Source organism: Moschus berezovskii, chromosome 22 (assembly GCF_049115385.1).
Source record: "Moschus berezovskii isolate FMDL1 chromosome 22, NW_MosBer_1.0, whole genome shotgun sequence".
NCBI classification, from domain to species: Eukaryota; Metazoa; Chordata; class Mammalia; order Artiodactyla; family Moschidae; genus Moschus; species Moschus berezovskii.
In genome coordinates, this window is record NC_142481.1 from 37,668,038 (window position 1) to 37,691,012 (window position 22,975).

Genomic DNA, 22,975 nt, shown 5'->3' on the forward strand with positions numbered 1-22,975 from the left:
CGTCTTACCTCACGGGGCAATTGCAAAGGTGACACAGGTGACAGCACTCACGCGCACACACACACACACACATGTACACAGCTCCATCCTGAGGAGCAGGAGGGCCTAGAGCTGCTCTCTCCTCCCATCTCCTTCAGGAAACCACTCGGGAAAGCCCACGCCTGGGGTCGGGGTGCGGCCCAGGGTAGAGCCACTGGAATTCCAATTGGGCTACAGATCCAAGTGGAATAATCCTGGAATTCACATCAAGGGCCCGCTGGAGGAATAAAAGTGAACACATTTGAAAACACTTACAATGCTACCTGGTCTGCAGTGGCTGCTCAATGGATGTTGGGTAATTTTTTTTCTCAGTACATAAGCCACAGATAGCAAAGGGGCTTCCCAGGTGGCACAGTTGGTAAAGAATCCACCTGCAATGCAGGAGACCCAAGAGACATGGGTTCTATCCCTAGGTTGGGAAGATAGCTTTGAGAAGGAAATGGCAACTCATTCCAACTGGAAAATTCCATGGACAGATGAATGTGGCAGGCTACAGTTCATGGGGGTCACAAAAAATCAGACACTGCTAAGCGTGCTCACACACCCACACACAAGCCACAGGTGGCAATGTGGCTATAGCCTCCAGGACAGAACCTTCTAGAACTCACATGGGCTTCCAGAAATGAGAGTCCTCAGTTCCTTCCTCTCCAAATTGGCCACTGGAAGGTTTGTCGTTCAGGGAGTGTTGGGGAGTTTCCCCTAAATCCATGGCCTCTTGGTTGCTGAGACTCAAGCTGTTGACATCTCCGCTTCAGGAAATGACCATGTACCGGAGGCGGGGGGTGCTGTCACCCTGATAATAACCACAGTCGGTTGTGTGAGCAGCAGGAGGGCCTGGAGAGAGTTTGAGTTCCAGGAACTTTGAAGGAAAGAGAGAAGAAGGGGAGGGATAACAGGTCTTGAGTGCCTCCTCAGAGCCAGGCTCCAGGTGGCTCTTTGGCTCTGCTCCGGATTTGTGGAAACAGTTTTGCATGAAGCTCTGTCAGGGGAGTGGCCTGGGAGACTGTCAGTCAAGGCCTTTGGCTTCCTGGCTTCAGCTCTTTCTCTGTCCTCACTGTGGGGCAGGGCCCTCGGTCGCAGGGCCAGCTGGACACCAGAATGCGCCCAAGGGTAGCTTCTGGCTTCTGAGGGCCCCAGACTCAGACCCTGAACTCATTGGTGCCAGACTCTGACCAGTCACAGGCTGCTCCCAGCTCTGTTTCCTTTTATTTTTTCTCTAGTGGATTCCCTTTCTTTTCTTTTTCTTTGCTATTGTTGTTGGCTGTATATCCCAGCACGTGGGATCCTAGTTCCCTGACCAGGGATCAAACCTGCATCCCCTGCAGTGGAAGGATGGAACCTTAGCCACTGGACCACCAGGGCAGTCCCTCTTTAGTCCAGCGTGGATCCTGACTGAGAGATATCAAAGTCTGTACTCTCTCTGAACGGTGTTTTCCTGGAGAGACTGTTGCTAACCCGAGTGCTCCTTGGCTGCTGGCATAAAATATTAATACCTAAGTGAGTGTGCGAGCTCTGGAGCCGTCCAGGGGCAGGGTCTGGTTTCACATCCTGAGGCGAGACGACAGCTGCAGGCAGGGTCTGGGGGGCCCGGAGGCCCTGCGCCCGCTGAGAGGTGCAGCCCTGGCCCAGCGCACCTGCTCCACAGCCAGGTTCCAGGGAGCTGAGGTCAAGAAGCACGACAGCCATGAGAGGTATGTACCCTGGTGAACAAAGTGTGATAAGGAATCTGACTTCTGGAATCTGAACTGAACTTTGCTGGCTGTTTCTGTGACTGTCAGAGCCACAAACCGGTTTCTTCCTATATCGCAATGAAACCTACATACATAGACATGCAGAGAAGTGATAGTCAGATGCAGTCTTCTTACATATATTCTGTTCCCCTATGCAATGACTTCTTAATATGGTATCTGTGAGTCTCCCTCCAGAAATCTGAATTTCTATAAAATCATTGCATAGGGTTGTTTTTTTTTTTTTTTTCTGGAGAGGAGGATTTTTTATTTTGCAGTAGATTCTCAAAGGAGTCGGTCCCTACCCCAAAATTAAAAATGATAATGCTAACCATTCCACTTTTTGGGAATATCTATGACTACTTGTAAGTGACAGCAAAGATCCAGGGACTGAAACATTTCTGGAAGCAATGTTTGTGGTTGCAAAAGACTAGAAATAACTCAATTATCAGCCAACAGAGGTGGTTAATCATTTGGGTGTGTTCACCCTTTACACAAGGGTAGGGGGCAAGTCTCTCTGTGTGATCTGGAGGGCTCTCTGGGAGGGTGAAGTAAGAAAAGCAAGGTGCGGCACAGAGTGTGTGCTGTGCTGACACTCGTGGGTGAGCTAGGCATTTCCTGTATGCGGGGACTATCTCTCGGAAGGATCCACCAGCCACTGGCCACAGCAATCATCTGGGAGGAAGTGAATTCTGGGACAGAGTTCAGGCGTGAGAGGAAGGCTTGCTTTCATCAGAGTCTGTACTGTTTGAACTCGTCTGGTGTCAAAACAGTCTAACCAGAGAACAACGCCACAGGGCAATATGCCAACTTGACTTTCAAGAGGACCTGAGGCCTGTGAATGGCGGAACTGTGGGCTGAGCAAGAAGTGGCTAATTTGGGTGGGCAGCTGCTACTTTTCTAAATTAAGAAGGTAGCCAAGGTCAAAGGCTAACTCACAGCTGGCCCCACAGCAGCCAAGGGAGCTCAGTAGAGGGGGGCCCTCCTTGCAGGGGGTCTGACAGCCTGCCACATGCAAGCTGGTATTCTTGTCGTGATCATGACACCTAAGGCTTTCATGGGTGCAGTTCAAAGCACATGTGCAAACCCCATGTACTCTCCTCAGAGCCCTTCGAGGCTGGGGGGCTATAGCACAGACTCTCGACATCTGTTGGGAGGGACAGGAGCCGGGGGACTGGGTCGTGATTCATGACGTCCAGCAGGAGTGCCTTTGCTCCACCTCACCCAGGAAGGGAGTCCCCCCAGGAGGTCACGAGCAGCCTGGACTGCCCACAGGCCCGCCCCAGGCAGCTACCAACCTGCTAGGCAGGCCAGGCTGTGTGAGCTGTAGGTCACATTCCTCGGCCATGAAGCACCCGGTTGACAAGGCCAGAGGCCTGGTGTCCATCCATCCTTCACACCGATTTCTGATCACAGTGACAGCTGAGTAGGCCTCCGAAGTCGGTTAACTATTTGCCTGAGGCAGAGTGAGCAACTGGTCAAGAGGTGTCAGTGGGGTGGGACTGTCCTCACCAAGCTGCCTCATTCCACTCTTGGGGCCTCACGGCACAGAGCTTTGAAATCTTGTTCTCTGAGAACACCTCACTCTTCTGTAAATCTCTGGCCTGGCTCTTGTTGGGTGGGATGAGGTGTCCAGCCTGCACTCTGCCCACTCATGGCAAACCTGTCCCCCCCACTGAAGAGACAACCGGGGGGGCCTCTACCAGGGCAGGGAGGCTCACTGGACCCACAGGGGCCCACAGTATTCATCCATACAGTTCACCTGGAAGTGGGTGGCCCACTATGCCTGTTCACATAGGACTGAGGGATTTCCCAGGATGGGTGACTCTCAGCGCTAAAACCAGACAGTCCTGGGCAAACCCGGATGGCTGATCACCCTCCATGGAAGTCTGCCACCAGAGGGACATGCCAGGGCTCTCTGCATCCTTTCAAGGGCAGGGATTATGCATTCCTTTCTTTTTTTCCCTTCTACAATTACAGACTTTGGACTTCCCTGGTGACTCCATGGTAAAGAAACCACCTGCTAGTGTAGGAGACGTGGGTTTGATCCCTGGGTCAGGCAGATCCCCTGGAGAAGGAAATGGCAACCCACTCCAGTATTCTTGCCTGGGAAATCCCATGGACAAAGAAGTCCGGCAGGCTACAGTCCATGGGGTTGCAAAGAGTCAGACAGGAGTTAGCCACTAAACAACAACAACTTGCAACAATGCCTGGGTCTTTTCTTTGTATTTCATGATGTTGATATTTTTGAAGAGGACAGGCCAGGTATTTTGTAGACTGCAGGGCCCTCCAGCAGCGCCTGGTGTGTAACTGGCTGCGTGTTACTGCTACCATGTTTTGAGTGCCCACCATGTACCAAGATTGTCTCAAGCATTATCTCATTCATCTGTTCAACCAACCTTGGAAGGACAAGTGATATGATTATGCTCATTGTGCACTCAAGGAAAATAGACTCAGAAATGTTAAAGCGCTTGCCTGAAGTGGTCCAGCCAGAGAGAGGTAGGCCTGGATTTTAACTCTGGAGTCAAACCTCCTAACTGCTGGGCCATAGTGTCCTAGAGAGTTTTCTTGTTTTATTTGCAAGTGTTGTTTCTTTTAACTTCTGAAACTCTAACGTCAGCAAATTGTTGTCAAGGTCACCAGCCATCCTCTACCCAGAACTGCTCCCCATACACCGATTGAGATAAGGTGGCTGACCTATGGACTTTCCCCTGTAAGAAAAGAGGGGCAATTAACCACGAGAGCCCTGAGATTGTAAGCAGGTGGGTGCAGAGGGTTATGGGGTGAAAGTGCACTTCTGAGTCTAAAAACCCTGAGTCCCTGTTCTTGGCTCTGATCTGAGTCGATGATATGAGTTCCTGTTCTGGGTTCTGATCTGAGTCCATGATCTGAGTCCCTGTTCTGGGTTCTGATCTGAGTCCATGATATGAGTTCCTGTTCTGGGTTCTGATCTGAGTCCCTGCTATGGGTTGGAACAGGATATGAACCAAGGAACCCTCTCTGGTCTGGTCTGTCTGGTTATGGCTGGAGCTGAAGTGGCAAACAGTCACCTGGCTCCACTTACTGCCTCTGCCCCTGCCCAGTGCCGCAGCCTGAGGTAGAGCATCTTCTCACAGGGCCTGGTCACCCTCCTCCAGGAAGTCTTCCAGACTGAAGGCCCAGCAACCCCAAGTAGCCCCACGCCCTTTACTCTGACGCCATCCCTGACTCTGCCCTCTCCAGAACAGCCTTCCTCACTCACTGCACGTGGTAAATATTCAGTACCTATCAATGAATGAATGAATGGATGTAGGATGCCTTGGGACCTACCTTCTGTTGTCACTCTGACAAATCACCCTTAAGTTCTCACTAGCCTTTCCACTGTTGCATGTGCCAGTTGGTTGGCATGAGTTCTGCCCGCACTGCTCTTAAGAAAACTACCTCTTTTCTGTGCATTTCTGCCCTTGTTTGTGGCCAGGCTGGCCCCTGTGGCTCCTACTTCTCTCTTTTCCCAGGATTTCCCTAGAAGCTTCCACCTGGGCCTTGCTCTTGGGCTGCTCTTCTCAGCCCATCACAACTGCCGGCCCAGTCTGTTCCCAGGTCTTTCTCTGGGTGATCCATCTATGACTCCATATTTCTAGTGAATTTATTCATTCAACAAATATCCACTGGGCACCTACAGTGGGTGAAGCGCTGTACTAGGTGCTGAGGTCAGCAGGGAACAAGATAAAGTCCTTGGCTTCATGGGAGAAAGATTAAAGGGCAAACAATCAACAAACAGCAATTGCAGGATGTAGTATGTGCTAAGAAGGAAAGAAAACAGGGGGTTTACTTGGAGAATAATGGGGGGCTACTGACTCTGGACTAGCGACCATGGAAAGCCACTCTAAAGAGGGGACAGTTGAGCTAAGAATATAAGGACGAGGAGTCAGCATGCAGAGTTCAGGGAACAGCATTCTAGGCAGAGGGAACAGCAAGTACTAAGGCTCAGTGTCATACTTGGAAAACAAGAAGGAAGCCTGTGCAGCTAGAGCGGGACTGAGCTGTGAGATGCCACGGGGTTAGGGTCATCAGCCACAAAAAGGAGTTTGGATTCTGTTGTAAGCTTCACAGGAAGCCACTGGTGCTTTCATTTTTTTAAGTTTTTTTTTTTTTTTTTTAATGTGGACCATTTTTGAAGTCTTTACTGACTTTGTTAAACGTTGCTTCTGTTTTATGTTTTGGCTGCGAGGCACAGGGCATCTGAGTTCCCTGATCAGGGATTGAACCTGCACCCCTTGCATTGGAAGGTGAAATCTTAACCATGGTACCGCCAGGGAAGTCCCACCAATGATGCTTTTAAAGTCAGAAGGTGATGTGGTCTCCTTTTCATGTTAAACCTCTCTGGCTATTGCAGTGGATCCGAGGGAGGTCCCCCAGGGTCCTACCCTCCTGCTTGTGCCTGTTTGCATCCCCTCACACCCTCTTTGCCCTGTTTGGCTCCAGAGGACACTGGCTTGCGAGGCATTCTGTTCCTCAGGCCTGGCCTCCCTCTCTCAAACCCCCCTCTGGCCCCACTCTGGCCCTTGAATGTTCTAAGGTGCTTCTATCACAGTGGTCACTCTTACAGGCTCCAGGCCTCCGTGGATGTCCCTCCTCAGAGACGAAGGCTGGGGCTCTGGACTCAAGCAGACCTGTGGCCCAGTCCTGGCGTAGCCACTCACCAGGAGAACATGAGCTTCTTCGGAGCCTGTCTCCTCCTCTGGAAAAATAGGGGTACCAGTAGCACCTACTTCATGGATACTAGGCTTTCCAGATGGTGCTAGTGATAGAGAACATGCCTGCCAATGCAGGAGACATAAGAGACGCGGCTTCAATCCCTGGGTCGGGAAGATTCCCTGGAGGAGGGCATGGCAACCCACTCCAGTAATCTTGCCTGGAGAATTCCATGGAGAGGAGTCTGGCGGGCTACAGTCCATAGGGTTGCACAGAGTTGGACACAACTGAAGCGACTTAGCATGCACATACGCATGGGTACTTGTGTGGTTTAGTGGAAAAAAGCTGAATGGTGCTTGGAGCCATGCCTGGCACTGGGCTAATGGGCCTATGTCTGAGTCTTGCCCTTCTGGGCCAGGAGTGACTGGACAAACGGTGCCCATTGGATCTCTTGCTGCGGCCCAAGATCTGCGGCTCAAATGTGAGCTGTGAGAGCCTTGTGGATTCTTGACCTGGTTTTTCTCTGCTTTGGAACCACTCAAACAGCTGGCCTTGCTGCTGGCAGAGAACAGTTCTGGGCAACGGGCTGAAACCTGAGGAGGTAAATTTAAGCCGCAGATTTACAATACCTTCTATGAGCTTGGCAGGGGTAGCTGAAGTTGGTATTAGTAAACACAGAGCAGTCATTGATCACACTGGGGAAATAGCCTTGACTGACTTGACAAAGCCCTGAAATGTTCCCCTTAACTCCCCATTTGGAGTCTGCATTGTGGACAGTGCTGGACCTGGGTTTGAGAGATTGCCACTTTTTAGCTATGTGACCTTTGTGTTGCTGTTTAGTCATTAAGTCGTGTCTGACTGTTTGTGACCCCAAGGACTGAATCCCGCCAGGCTCCTCGGTCCATAGGATTTCCCAGGCAAGAATACTGGACTGGGTTGCCATTTCCTTCGCTCTTTCCAGATCAGGGATGGAACCTGTGTCTCCTGCAGGGGCAGGTGGATTCTTTACTGCTGAGCAACCAGGGAAACCTTGGCCAGGTTAATTAATGGAGTCTCTGTTTCCTTTGTAAACTGAAAACAGGGTCTTTTGAGGTTGTGATGGCAGGAAGATTAACAATGGCCAGGAAAATCCTTGTGAACATTGAACTACTGGGCCCCAGAGGAGGTGGTGATGAGCGTGATGCTTGGGACAACATAATGTGGGTTCTAGAATCAGTAAAACTGGGTTCTGGTCTCCCAGCTCTGTGACCTCAGGCAAGTTGTTTAACCTCTCTGAACCTCAGTCATGTTATCTGTAAGATGGGAATAAGAGCAGTGCCAGGGTTGTTGGGAGGATTATATGTGATACAGTAGGTAGAAAGCATCTCCTACAGACTCATGTCCATTTGGCACCTGAGAGCATGACCTTGTTTGGAAATAGGGTCTTTGCAGATGCGGTCAAGTTAAGATGAGGTCATCCTGGATTAGAATGGGCCCTAATCCAATACAACTGATGTCCTTATAAGAGGAGGAAAGTTTGAATAGACACACAGAGAGGAAAGCATGATGTGGAGACAAAGATTGGAAGAATTTGTCTACAAACCAAGGAACACCAAGGACTGCCAGCAACCACCAAAAGCTGGAAGAGGCAAAGGTTTCTTTCCTGGATCCTGCAGAGGGAGTGTGGCTCTGGTGCACCTTGAATTCTGACCCCTAACCTCCAGAACTGGGTGACCATAAGCTTCTGTTGTTTAAGCCAGGGGTCCCCAATCCCCAGGTCACAGACTGGTACCCAACGCTCACATGACTGTCTGAGTTCCCCACCCCCACCATATCCCTGTCCACAGAAAAGCTGTCTTCCACAAAACCAGTCCCTGACGCCCACAAGGTTGGGGACTGCTGGTTTAAGCGGTCCAGTCTGTGGTCATTTGTTACAGCAGCCACAGGAAACTAATACTTTTGAAGATCCAGAAAAAGTGCCCAGCGTGATCCCTGGCATGGTGTAAGTGCTTTAAAAAAGTTAGCCACTGTTATCATGCCTGTGTGTGCTCAATCACTTCAATCGTGCCCGACTCTTTATGACCCTATGCACTATAGGCTGCCAGGCTCCTCTGTCCATGGAATTTTCCAGGCAAGAGTACTGGAGTGGGTTACCATTTCCTTCTCCAGGGGATCTTTCTGACCTGGGGATTGAACCCACATCTCCTGAGTCTCCTGCACTGCAGGCAGATTCTTTACCACTGAGCCACCGGAGAAACACATTATTCCTGGAATTACCTTCATTAATGATTCAAGGTAGGTTGTCATGGCTACAGACTTGGTTGGAGGAAAGCCCTGTAGCTTTCCCACCTCAGACCTTGCTAGGAGTCAGGTGGGGTGGGGTGGCTGCCCCAGCTCTGGTCTCCATGAGCCCTGTCTGGACAGGGTGACTGCCCATGGGGGCGATGACTGGCCCCCATGCATCTAGGGGGGTTTCTGTCGAGGTTTGCAGTGAGTCTCCAGGGGCCCCTGTTGTGGGAAGGGTGGCAGCTGCCCCTGTGGCCTTGGCCTCCCAGGAGCCGCCTGGCGTGGCAACAGCCCAGGCCTGGTTTCTGGAGCCCGTCTTGGCAGACACCTCGTCAACCTGTCTGGCAACAACATTCCTCCGACACTTGGGCAGCCGGCTGTCACTCCGCAGCTCGTTGTGGTTTTTTAACTTGTAAACGAGGAGCATCAACTGCAATTCACTGGGCAGTTCTGAGCCCAGCGGTTCCCCTGTGGTGCTCGGATCCCTCACCTTCCGCCTGGCTTCTGTTCAGCCCCTGGAGGCAGATCTTCCGAGGCCCTCCCTTGGCAGGCAGGCAGGGACGCGCGGGCCTCTGGAGTCCTTCCAACACCCCAGGACAGACTGACTTCATCTCTTGCCTCCCTCAGGGGCCCGTCATGGCTTCTGGGTTTGGGGTAAGCAGTGTCGATGTGTGGGTTCCAAGTAAGAGTGAGCAGTGGAGAGAAGTAGCCACAGAATGCCTGGTTCTGGCACTTTCCTTGGATGGACCACTTGATCTTTTAGAGCTTCGGTTTGCACTCCTGTAAATGGAGATGTCTCAAGGGCTTGAGAAATAATCAGAAGTGGAGTGGGCCCCATGGTGAATGACTGTGAGTAGCAGGTCGCATGGTGGAAGGGTTTGAACACGGTTTTCCTGATTCTTGTTCAGTTGCCCAGTCGTGTCGGACTCTTTGTGATCCCATGGACTGCAGCACACCAGGCCTACCTGTTCCTCACCATCTCCTGAAGTTTGTCCAAGTTCATGTCCATTGGATGACACCATCCAACCGTCTCATCCTCTGACACCCTCTTCTCCTTCTGCTTACGTCCACAAACTTACATTAGGGTCGAGGAGGCCTCAAGGGGAAAGGGGACAGGACTCCTGACTGCCCCAGCTGAAGGTCAAGGCTGTAAAAGCCTGTCTGTTGGGCAGAAGGCAGCCCAGCTGAGTCCACTGTATGAATGGATGCTGGATCCCCTGGAGCAGAGCTTACCACAGGGCACAGACTTAATCGAGGCACCAAGGACTACATGTGTGTCCAGGTGGAGCAGTGACCAGGAGAGGAGTCTGGTGTCCTGGAGGTGCTGGTGGTAAGTCAGAAGGACTCTGTGATGCCACGAACCCAGGCATCTTTGCCATGGGATGAGCATTAGTGTTAGTCGCTCAGTTGTGTCAGACTCTTTGCAACCCCATGGATTGTAGCCCACTAGGCTCCTCTGTCCATGGCATTCTCCAGGCAAGAATACTAGAGTGGGTTACCATTCCCTTTTCCAAGAGATCTTCCTGACGTGGGAATTGAACCTGGGTCTCCTACACTGTGAACAGATTCTATACCATCTGAGCTGCATGTCTGAGCCTAATCAAGACAGTAGATGTTTCTCCCTGAGTGAAGTGTTTCTCAGCAGTTGGCCCCTCACTTTCTCCGAGTCTGTGTTTCCAGCATTGGGTGCAGCCTCCTGGGTGCTGTGGGGTCAGGGATCTGCGTTGGTCGTGGAGAGCATCCTGGTTGCACAGTTGGCCAGATTCTGATATGGTCCTTGATCAGTCAGTGGGAGTGATGGGCAGGGACCTTGCAAGCAACCCCTGAGGCTTTCAGGAAATGTTTGGAGTGGTGGAGAGGGGTCCTAGGAAACACTGCGGCATCTGGAGCTTGGAGCATGGACATACAGGGCATTCTGCACCTTTGGCTTTGAGCTCGGCAAAGTCAACTCTGAAGCTATTCTAGTTATGAATATGCACAAATTCTGCCCTCAGTCAACCACCTGGGACCCCCAGAGTCTCAGTCACCATTTACCTAGGAGGCTTGTTTGCTGTGGGGGGATGGGTGAGGGCTTCCCAGGTGGCTCAGTGGTAAAGAATCTGCCTGCAATGCAAGACATGGCAGGTTTGATCCTTGGGTGGGGAAGATCCCCTGCAGGAAATAATGACCCACTCCAGTATCCTTGCCTGGGAAATCCCATGGAGAGAGAAGCCTGGCAGGCTATAGTTCATGCGGTCGTAAAGAGTCGGACACGGCTTAGCAACTAAACAACGACAAAAACCCCCTGTTAACTGTGGGGCTCTGAGCACTGCAGGGCTGGTGTGGGCAGAGTCTGTTTCTACCGGTAAGGCTAGGGCTGATGGGAGAATCCAAAGTGGGCCACCCAGGTCCCCGGTCTCCACTGTCTGCCAGCATCAGGCTCCAGAGATGGCATCATTCCAGCCAGGACAAGGCTAGACCTCAACATTCTGGAGCGTGTGCACGGCCATATTTCTGGAACTCTTTTCCTATCTGAGTCCCCTCCTATTTTTAACCACACTTGACTTTAACAAACAGGATTTGAGTATCTGCTGCATGTTAAGCTTTGCGGCAGAAGAAAGAATAGCAACCGTGATAAAGGCAGTCATCCTAACAAAAGTGATCGTTTCTTTATCTGTAACAAGGGATAATAATAACATCCACCTCCTAGGGTGCTGTGAGGATTAAATGAGATTTTGCCCATAAGGTACTTAGAACATCGTGCCTGGCACATAGTAAATGCACAGTAAATATTACCCATAAGAATAATAGCTATTATAATTAGGACAGCCATTTATGAGGACATGGAGGCTCAGAGAGGTTGAGTGCCTTGCTTAAGATCACACAGCTTGGGGGCCCGAATGAGGGAGCTCCAGGGTGATGGGAGAGGGTGATTAGTTCTCCAGAAGCTTCAGTTCAGTGTCCTGAGTGAGCTAAGGGAAGGGCAGATGGTCCTGGGGGCAGTCTGACTAGGCAGTAGCAGGAAGGCCCATGAGGAGGTGATAATTCTCCAGGGCCTCACTTGGTGAATGGGCTGTCATCACGGAAAGAACAGCATGTGCGAATGCAGGGAGGCGCGGACAGAGTAAACTCAGAACAGGAGAGTGCCTTGGGTGGAGCACTGGGAGAGAGGGCTGGGCAGGGAGGCTGCAGGCAGAGGGCACAGAGCCTTGAATGCATCCGTAGGACTGACACAGGCGACAAGGACCCCACCAACTGTTCCCTGGAGAGGCCGTATGGTAAAATGATTTAAGACCAGGCCTCTGGCACTTTCCTGGTGATCCAGGGGCGAGGATGCTCCCAATGCAGCAGGCCTAGGTTCAGCCTCTGGTCATGGAACTAGATCCCACACACAACGATAGAGCCTGCATGCCACAATGAAGATCGGAGCGCCCACGTGCCACCACTAAGGCTTAGTGCAGCCAAATAAATAAATAAAGGACTCCCCCGGTGGGCCAGTGGTTAAGAATCCACCTGCCAATGCCGGGGACACTGGTTTGATCCCTGATCTGGGGAGATCCCACATGCCTGTGTGCCACAACTCCTGAGCCCACGCGCTGCAACGGAGAACCAGTGCAGCCATAAAAAACCAACCAACCAACCAAACAGAAAAGAGCCTGGCCCCTGGAGCCAGTCTGCCTGGGGTCACCTCCACAGAACAGGGCCAATAGCAGCACGTGTACTCCAGGGCTGGAGGAATAAGCCAGGAGCCCCTAGCCTCGGGGTATGTCCCCTCAGCCTCTGTCAGCCTGGCTGCCAGGCATGTGGGTTTGACCCCAGTGCTGAGACTCTCAGAGGCAGTTACAATCTCCAAGATAGAGCTTCCTTTGTTCCCTTATGGCTGGACTGTCCACGGCCAGTTGCCCAAAGAGGTGGGTGCAAGAGGATGTGCCTACGTGGCCGGGAGAGGTTTGTCTGGGGGACGGTGCTTTCTGGGTCATCTGCCCTTGGAAATCTAGACAGGAAAGCTGTGCCTCTAAGACCCTCCGGGAATCTCCTCTTGCAGCAGTCAAGTTGCCCAAACAGCAGAGGTGGAATGAATTCCTGACTCCTACTGGCCAATTTTGCCTTCATTTTGGGTCTCCCTGCACCTGTGCACGTGCAAGTCTGGGTGGATGTTGCCTCTGAAATGGCTGCATCTGTCTGGCACCCCACTAGAGGAGCCCTCAGCTGCAGAAGTTACTTTCTATGCGCACTTTCTGAGATGCCGTGATATTTTCAGGCCACCAAGAGAGACCCGGGCCAGCCCAGGCTCTCTGTTTCCTGGGCCTTCCCATCAGAGCCACAATTCTGATGCTCAGGGTCTCCTCCTAGCCACGTGCCCTGACTTGGCCTCCATCCGTCTTCTTGCCATCCCCGCCCCTTCCCCAGTCCTCCAGGCCCGCACCTGCTCTTTGATTCGTGGCTCCTTCTGCTTCCAAGGAGGTCAGAGGCTCCCATCACTGCTGGTTGGAATCTGGAACCATCACCTGCCTCTTGGGTGTCTTGGTACATACATTTCCCAGGCTCAGGGTGCTTGCAGGAGGGGTGACTGGGAGGGGTTGGACGTGAGGCCTCCAGGAGGCAAATCTCAGAGGGAGCTCCAGCCCAACCCCTGTATGGTCTCCCTCCCTTCCTCCCTTCTTTCCTTCTTTCCTTTCTCTCTTAAACAGCGTTATTGAAATGTAATTAACATAGCATAAAATTTGCTCATTTAAAGTGTACAACTCAGTGGTTTTTAGTATATTTGCAGAACTATGCAACCATTCCCCATAACCTAATTTGAGAACATTTCATCACCCCCTCAAAGAATCCCCATTAGCAGTCACTCCCCATTTCCCCCTCCCTTCCCAGCCCCTGGTAACCACTCATCTCCTTTCTTCTCCTGGCGTTCATTTATCAAGCAACTGTCAACAGTGAGGCCAGAGCCCCAAGTTCGCAGCTGGAATGACCCCTCCCTCGGACCAGGACTTCAGGCAGCAGAACCTCAGAATCACACAGTCATCCTTTCCAACTTGCCTACTCACTCCCTTGTGGTTTTAGTTCACCCGCTCATCCTCCTCATTTATCCAGGGAGGTGACAGGAGACCCAGAGAAGGGAAGAAACCTGCCCAGAGTCATGCAGCGGGTGGGAACACAACTCCTGGCCTGGAGTACCCCGCCTTCTCAGCTCTCCAAGCTGCCTTCCCCCAGCTGCCCCCTACACATTCCTGGGCCCAGCCACTCTTACAACATTGTACCCTAGTTTTTCCATCTTGTAAAATGAGAATTATAACACCTACCTCACATATCATTGTGAGGATTAAATGAAACCTAAAGCAATCCTGTATGTAAAGTTTAGCCCAGTGCTTGGCACATAGCGATCCCTCGGTAGAAGCAAGCTAAATTGCATCGAAGTCCCACCCTGGCATTCCAGGCCCTGCATGCTCCGGTTGTTTGGGCTGGGTGGCGGTCCTCCCCCACCCCGTGAAGATGATGATGGGAGCCACTGAAACTGCTCAGGTCCTAGTCACTGCTTCCCCGTCACCTGGGAGCTAGTGATGTCGGCAGGGCTGGCGGAAGGTTGAGACTTGCCGTGATGACTAACCACCCGGAACTGTGGGAGTCTGGTTAATCAGCAGCATCAAAACTTCCCGTGGCTGTTTGCAAACAAGGGCCACCCCCAGAGAAGGAGGGCCAGAGGCAGGGGAGAGGCTGTGGGGCTGCTGGAGAAGCTGGGTGAGCCATGCTGGCAGCGCCAAGAGGCTGGCAGGTGGTCAGGAGCCAGAAAAAATATAGCTTCCCTCACCCGGCTGCTGCCTCTGTGTACCCACTCCTGCCCCCTGAGAAATGAAAAGCTGATTGCAGTTACCAGGGCCTCTTGAGGGATTTACTTTCCAGGAGTGACTGATAGGTGCTTCCCAAGTGGCGCAGTGGTAAAGAATCTGTCTGCCAATGCAGGAGATGCAGGAAACGTGGGTTGGATCCCTGGGTTGGAAAGATCCCCTGAAGTAGGAAATGACAACCCATTCCAGTATTCTTGCCTGGGAAATCCCATGGACAGGGGAGCCTGGAGGGCTACAGTCCATGGGGTCGCAAATGAGTTGGACACCACTGAGCACATGTGTAGCTGATGGACTTCTTGAGAGAACACAGGATGCGGTTGCTAGCTGGTGTCAGAGCAGGGATAATCTTAGTAATGCTGATGGCCACCTGAGCAGTCTTCCAAGGTTGTGGGATGTTCCAGAACCCACCTGGGAAGGTGTCTGGGGGCTTGAAGAGCAGACAGGGAGGGGGTGTGCTGACTCAGCTCTCTCGGCCGGGCCTGGGCCAGCCCAGCAGACAGAAACCCAGCAAAGGAACCAGACACTCCCCTCCCTGACAGCCATCGCTCAGACGTTTTATGTGCCTCATGCCTCACAGGGGAACCAGCCCAGGCGAGAATTCCAGATCCAAGAGAAAAACTGTAAATTAGTACAAAAAGTAGCTCTCGTCTAAAATGCTGCCAGCAACAGTGTAAAGTGTAAATTTGGTAGAGCTCATCTGATGGCAATCTGGCAACATGTTTAGAAAGTGTAAAAAAAAAATGATCAGACTCTTTATTCGGATTTTATGAAATTAACAACCCCATTCCCCCTGCCCTGTCTCCTACCCTGTCCCCAGGGAATGAACAGGCTGTGTGTAGGGAGATGTCACAGCAATGCTGTTTATAAATGTGTAAAAATGGGAGCTACTCACATATCTGATTCCATGGAATGGCCAGTTCAGTGCTGGCAGAGCCATTCAGAGGTATATTATGCAGCCATTTGAAATGCTTATTCCTTTCAGTCATTTTTACAGGGTGCTAGGTGTACCCCACACCGTGCAAGCCTAAGGTTGAACGGGCCCTGGGCCTCATCCTGTCTTGGTTCTGCAGTTCAGAAAAGGGTAGACCTTAGTAGGAAAAAGTCACTTGGAAAATCCCTTGTTCTATGATATAACGTGAGAAAAAGGCAAAGTAGAAAACTGTCTCCACGGTCTGCCTCCCACTGTAACCACAGCTGGTGCTCCAGATGCCGGGCTCTGGGTGTAACGTGTTTGCTCTTATTTACTTCTCACAGCAGCCCAATGAGATAATTACCTTGTCACAGGAGGAAACTGAGGCACAGGAGAACTGGTGGAGCCAGAGTTCAGACTCCCAACCACCTGACAAGCAAACCTAGTTTTAACCACTGCTCTCTACTGCCTCCCCTTACTACAGAAATAATGTCTTTTGAAACTTAACTGTGTTCTGTGCTTCCCTGGTGGCTCAGACAGTAAAGAATCTGCCTGCAATGTAGGAGACCCGGGTTCGACTCCTGGATCCGGAAGATCCCCCGGAGAAGGGAATGGCTACCCACTCCAGTAGTCTTGCCTGGATACAAGAGCCTGGAGGGCTATGGTCCACGGGGTCATGCAGAGTCAGACACGACTGAGCGTCTAACACTGTTACACTTTCACCAGAAAGAAAATCTGGGCCAATGACAATAAGTGAAGAGTGGTGGGATTTGGGGGCACGGGTGATTTGTCCTCTCTTGATTTCTACTACATTTGTGCAGGAAAAAATAAAAATTGAAGTTAAAAAACAAACCCCCACCCCAGCAACCTAGAATTTGCAGCAGATGGGGAAAAATGAATGGGGAAGTTGAAAAAAAAAAGCAGGGATGATGTGAATAATGCATGTCTTGGCTTAGAACAAGGAGAGAGAACAATTTAGGAGCAAGAAGAGAGCCAGGGAGGGAGCTTTTAGGGAGAGGAAACCCAGGGCTTCTGCACGATCCCAGGGAAGGGCTGACTCAGAGGGAGGCCGTGGGGGCAGGGCTCATCTCCCTCGGTCACCCTTCCTCCATCTCTTCATTACCTGGTATAGTTAAGAACATATCTCCTTAACGTCTGCATTCCTCTCATTTTTTAGACTACAGGAAATGATAAGGGGAAAAAAACCCTCTGTTTTCTTTCTGCCCTGGAATGCTAGGAGGGGGCTGTCTGCCAAATTCTCTCTCAGATCATCAAGAGGCTTCAGGTTCCCCTCACCTGGGAGCTGGGAAGCACTACTGAGCAGAACTTCCTTGGCAAATGCAGCAGGTCAGTCACTGTCTAAATATTTTAGAGCAAAAGTGGTCTGGGGGGAAGGTTGCCTTGATTCCCAGCAGAGTCCTTTGGAAGTGGGAGCAAGGTTTCCCTCGTTAATACAGCTTTTAGAAGGAGGAGGTGCACAGAGGGAGCACGAAGGGGAGAGGGGAGAGGGGAGAGGTGGCGACCATTTGTTCAAATACCTGATGAGTACTGAGTGCTCACAGGAGCTGAGCCTGTGACAGAGGAGAGTCAGGATTAACAGTCCAGCCCCGGGGTCATCTAAGACCCCACCCCTTCACGTCCACTGAGAAGCGTGACTTCCTCAGAGCTGGGAGGTGTGAATCAAAGGCCAGCACCCCCCTACCCCCACAAAGGGCCAACCCCCAAGTATGCTCAGAGATCAAAGGCTTGAGTCCTGCTGCTGGTGAGAAGTCAAATTCGCACTTGCAGGGCTGGGTGCAGAGCCCTGCCTGAGCCCTCCCAGGATCCTCCAAGCTCGTTCTGCACTGTCCATGATGGGCTGTATCAAGGCTACTGGAATGGCTTCAAAACAGCAGCTAATTGAGTCAGAATTACTTACTGTGTGACTCAGCTCCAGGAGGTACCCTCTGACTTCAAGAAGCTGTTTGTTACAGGAACATGTACCTATCACACTTTTCACAGGGGCAGGGGGCTCCTAACTGACCACATTGGAATGATTCCCTAAGGATCCTTTCACTTACTTCCTTTTCTCTTTCAACTTTTTCTTCTGTATTGGGGTATAGCCAATTAACAGGTAGTGTTGTGACAGTTTCAGGTGAACAGCGAAGGGACCCAGCTATACATATACATGTATCCATTCTCCCTCAAACCCCTCTCCCATCCAGGTTGCCACATAACACTGAGCAGAGTTCCCTGTGCTGTACAGTAGGTCCTCGGTTGCTGTTCAATCACCAAGTCATGTTCGACTCTTTAAGATCCCATGGACTGCAGCATGCCAGGCTTCTCTGTCCGTCACCACCTCCTGGAGTCTGCTCAAACTGATGTCCATTGAATCGGTGATCCCATCCAACCATCTCATCCTCTATCATCCTTTTCTCCTTCTGCCTTCAATCTTTCGATCACTCTTGTTGGTTATCCATGTTTAATATAGCAGTGTATATCTCATTAAGTCCTTTATGTTATTTACATGGGAAGAAAGTCTGTTCACACATGTTTAGCGCACCCTGTTCTTTCCCTCTGTGATCCCTGTGTGATCTAGTTCTTTATTTACCTGATGTGATGCCAGGCACCTACTGCCTGTTGGAGCAGAGTCTGTAGCAGAGGCCTTCCCCGTAATCAAGTTAGGAAGGAGTCCTGAGCTCAAGGAGATGATGGTGTAGACAGGAGAGACCTTTACAATCAGGCATGGGGGATGCTGCAGGGGAGTGAGCAGTCAGGGTATGGTAGTGCCTGGTAGGGTCAAGGAAGGTGACCTCTAAGCTTGAAGGAGAAACAGGAGCTGCCCAGGTGAAGGTGGGTGGAGGCTGGCAGGAATGAGGTGAGAAGAGAGGCCTCTAGAGAACAGCACTGCAAAGGCCCGAAGGTGGCTGAGTCTCAACTAAAGTCATTCGAACTGGAAAATCGTCTTAGGTGCTCTCTACTCTGATTGCTACAAGAATCAGATTAAACAGAACTGGCTTATTATCACACACTCTTTGCTGCCCTCTATGCAGAAGAACCCCCTTGAGCCCTTGACTACCTCTCATATGGGTGCCTGAGAGTTAAGGGCTTTCAGACTCTTTGAACAACAATGGTGTTCCCCCCTCTCTCCTGGAGGATGGGTCAATGTGGATATGAGCCTGCAGTGTTCCATTGTTCAGGCACTCAGTCATGCCCAACTCTTTGTGACCCCATGGACTCAGTATGCCAGGCTTCCTGTCCTTCACCATCTCCTGGAGTTTCCTCAAACTCATGTCCCATTGAGTTGGTGATGCCATCTAACCATCTCATCCTCTGCTGCCCTCTTCTCCTTTTGCCTTCAATCATTCCCAGCATCAGGGTCTTTTCCAGAGTCGGCCCTTTGCATCAGGTGGTCAAAGTATTGGAGCTTCAGCTTCTGGCCACTGCATTCTTGTGGCCCTCCCAGGGACATCTATGCCTCTGCCAGGAGGCAGGTAGGCTGAACCCAAGAGTCCTCACTCATGGGCTCAGGACCTCAGCATCGGGGTGGCCAAGTTTTACTTTCTGTGTGGCTGGGGAGAATTGGCAGCCTCTGTATCAAACCATCAGTGAAGTTTCTGGGATAGAAATATACCCCGAAGTCACTGGTCTGTAGTTTCTGACATTGTGCAACCTTAAACTAAACTCGAGCAATCATAAAGCAATTTGGTTTCTCATTTCAAGACAGAGTTTTACTGGAATTTGGCAAATGCTTCCTCAACCATCTCAATTTTCTTTTTCCTTCACTGGTGCTTTGAACTTAGTAAACTCCAGCACCTATATACATATGGTTGTACTATACGCTTGTGTATATGTATATATATACAGGCTTTCCTGGTGGTTCAGTGGTAAAGAATCCACCTTCCAATGCAGGAGACATAGGTTCAATCCCTGGGTCAGGAAGATCTCCTGGAAAAGGAAATAGCAACCCACTCCAGTATTCTTGCCTGGAGAATCCCATGGACAGAGGACCCTGGAAGGCTACAGTCCGTGGGGTTGCAAGGAGTGAAACACAGCTTGACGACCGAACAACAACAACATGTACACACACACACACACACACCCACACCCCTATTGGGTTCATATCTCAGCAGTAGCATACACCAGGTTTGTCAATGAACTTTAGGAGGCTCAGTTTCCCCTCCTGAAAATGGGGGCTATGATGGTACCCACCTCATAGGGTGTTTGGGGTTAAATGAGATCTTGTTTTTAAAGAGCTCAGCGCAGTGCCTGGCACAGTGATAACTATGATAAATGGTAGCTATTATGTGCATAGAGGAAAAAGACTGTACTAAAATGTTGGCAGCACTTATCTCTAGTGGGTGGGATTATGGTTACAATGAACATCTATTACTTTTGTAATCAGAGGAAACGAACAATAAATGTTATTATTAATTTAAAAATCTGGCTTTGGCTTTGTCGGAAGGAACCTGCAGTTAATGTCAACGTGCCAGCTGTACGTAAGACAAGGCCTCCGGTTCTGTATCAGGACTTGGAAAGACAAACTCTCCCACCCCATCCCTCTCCCCAGTCAAACATTAGGGTCTATAATGAAAGGAGATACTTGGTCAAGGATCTAGAGATAATTTGTCTTCATTTGACCTTGCAGTCCCCCTGACCACTGCTATCTGCAGGGCAGTCAGAGAGAAAGTGCCTCTCAAATTATGACCTGCTTTCCCATTGGAAGGGTTATCTGGGGTTCTTAGCTAGAAATCTAACTCTCTAGGAAACCATTCCAGAAGAGCGACTCGGGACTTCCCTTGTGGTCCAGTGGTTAAGACTCCGCACTGCCAATGCAGGGCACGCAGGTTTGATTCTCGGTCTGGAAACTGGAATCCCCCATGCCTGTGGCTTTGACAAAAATATAAAAACAAAAACCAGAAGAGTGACAGGCATCCCTTATTGGGCCTGCAGTGGGACATCTCAGTGAGAAGATAAAACACATGAACCCATTTTCAGTAGAGGGGTTGTGAGTGTCCTGGTCTGGCATCCAGGACCATCTGCGGCCCAGGACCTTGGCTCTGCTTCTGGTTGGGATTCTTGATCACCAGCCCAGTGCCTGCTCAGCAACATGAGACAGAACCCACCTGGAGCTGCAAGCCCCCCTCCAGTCAGGTCATCCTCCCCTCCTGTTAAACAGGAAGAGGCAGAGCACCCACCCTCCTGGGATTATCTGCAGGAACCATCAGCCTGCACTGGACTGGCTCCTGAATTTCTTTGCTCTCTCCTCCTTCCGCACCCTGGAGGGGGAATATTGCTGCTGACTCTGGAATAAAATGCCGCCTCTGTTTGAGGGACAAAGAACAGAGTGGCTCCTCCGGGTCAGCTGGCTCTCCTCGGCTGGCAGGCTCCCTGACTCCCCCAGCTTCTTCTGGGACATCCTCTGAGGAAGGCCGTCTGGGTCTACACCAGGAGCTGCTGTCTGCTCCGAGCCGGCATTCTGAATGCGTTTTCACTGGAGATTAAAGGAATATTTTACCTTAAAAAATCCCAAACAAGTTCCCTGCTCTGCAAGATGTTTATGTCTTGAGGCGGGTATAAGAGCGGATCAGGGTCAGGGAGGAGCAGGGGGCAGCAGGTGGTGCCCTGGCTAGGGAGGCAACCTGGCCTGTGCACTCCTACTAAAGCTAGTGAGAATGTACGAGTGAAAATGCGTGTGCTGGTGTGTGACAGTGCATGCATATGCACGTGTGCTCACTAAAGCGTGTGTTGTTTAGTTGCTAAGTCAAGTCCGACTCTTTTGCAACCTCATGGAGTGTAGCCTGCCAGGCTCCTCTGTCCGGGTTTCCCAGGCAAGAATACTGGAGTGGGTTGCCATTTCCTCCTCCAGGGTTTCTTGCTGGACCTGGGATCGAACCCAAGCCTCCCGCATTGGCAGGTGGATTCTTCACCAGCTGAGCCACCAGGGAAGCCCATGAAAGTCTGTACTGGGGTTAACAACATAGGAAAGTTGCTGTGTGGAACGTGAGGAAGCGTTCAAGAGTATGTGAAGAGGCGTGTGCAGTATTTGTGGGAAAGCAAGGAGGAAAGTCTGAACTCCGTACAGGAATGTGAGTGCACACTGGAAGTGTGTGAGAATGTGCAGTGTGCACATACTAGCTAGAGTGTGTGTGCTAGAAAGTTTAAAAAAAAAGTCTTCTACAGTTTGTGAGAAACTGTGAAGGGTGGCAAGGGAGCACTTGTGAGAATTGTGTGTTACTGGTAACTAGTGTGTGCAGGTTTTGTACTACGGTTTGAGGTGTGGATGAGAACGTCAGTTTAAGTGCAAAAGCATGCACGTAGGAACGAACGTTGGGATGTGTGTGAGAACTGTGAATGTGTTCATGTGGACTCACTAGAGCGCGTGTGCAAACCTGTGAGAGCCGCGTGTATTGTATGTGAGCACGTAGGACGGCGCGTCTGCGTCTGGGGTGAGCGCGCACGTGTGCACGGGTGTGTGCGGAGCGCCGGCAGACCCAGAAGAAAGGTCTGAGCGGAGCGGGCGGCCCCGCGCGAGAGTGTGAGTCTCTGTGTGTGTGCACGCGGGAGCGCGCGCGCGCGCCGCCGCCCCCCGCCGGGGTCTGAGCCGGTTGCCATGGGAACGCGCCGCGGCCCGAGTTAATCATTTCCTGTGGAAAGTGCGCGGGAGGGGCCGGAGCGGGGCGGGAGCGGGGCGGGCCCAGGAGGCGGTGGCGTGGAGCTGCCTCCCGCCGGCGGGCCGGGCCGGGCCGAGCCCCGGGCGCTGCGGCGACGCCGGGATCGTGCCTCCGCCAGGCCGGTGAGTCCGGGGCTCGGGCGGGAAGAGGGAGGGCTGGGCGCTCGGGTTCCGCCCAGCCCGTCGTTCGGGGTGTCGCGTCCGGGATCCCCCTGCCCAGTCCCGAGGTGGGGCGCGGGGGGGGCCGGGCCCGGGAGACCCAGCCCTGCGCTATCCCGCCCCCGCCCCCCGCGCTGTCCAGCCGGAGCCGATCAGAGCATGGGGGCGACATGTCCCCTGGAATGCCAGCAGCCTCGGGACCCCCTTTCCGATTTCAATGGCCCGGGAAAGCCGGAGATTGCCGGGGAACCGCGTGCCGGTCAGCGCCGCCCCCTCCCCGGGCCGAGGTCCCCGGTCCGCCAGGCTCCCTTGAACGCTGCAGTTTAGTGCCCTCCCACCGCGTAGGTCCCCTGGGCAGTTGACTTGCCCCTTCTCAGGGCCGGGATGGGGTGGGCTAGCCGCAGGTTAGGAAGGAGGGCCTGGGCTGGCGTCCCCCTGGACAGTGGGGAAATTGAGCCTTTGACAGCTGCAGCCTGGTGGGGAGGGGTTCCCAGCTGGGAGGGCCAGCCCAAGCCACCTCTGTCAGCCCCTGTTGTGAGTTAGAGCGGAACTCTGGCGCAGTGAAGGGCCTGGTCCTGGCAGATTTTAAAGATAAAGCTGTATTTAAATTCCCAAGTACCATTTGTCACTAGTCCCCCCTACACACACACACACATTTGTCTCAAGGTTGGGGGTCCTGGCCACACCTGGCCTTTTGCCTTCTCTGGCTTTCTGTCAGCCTGAGGCT

The 22,975-nt window shown here is 51.9% G+C and overlaps 1 protein-coding gene across 3 annotated transcripts in view; it reads left to right on the forward strand.

Moving 5' to 3' along the window:
- Positions 1-1,093: 1,093 nt before the first annotated feature.
- Positions 1,094-22,975, forward strand: part of KIFC3 (kinesin family member C3) — a 54,397-nt gene continuing 32,515 nt past the window's right edge. For 2 of the 3 annotated variants that reach the window (XM_055412661.2, XM_055412667.2), the window contains exon 1: positions 22,090-22,212. The gene's annotated coding sequence lies outside the window, so the exon portion shown is untranslated. Of the gene's footprint in view, positions 1,731-22,089; positions 22,213-22,975 lie in introns of those variants that run through there. The other variant, XM_055412662.2, reaches the window with a different exon arrangement.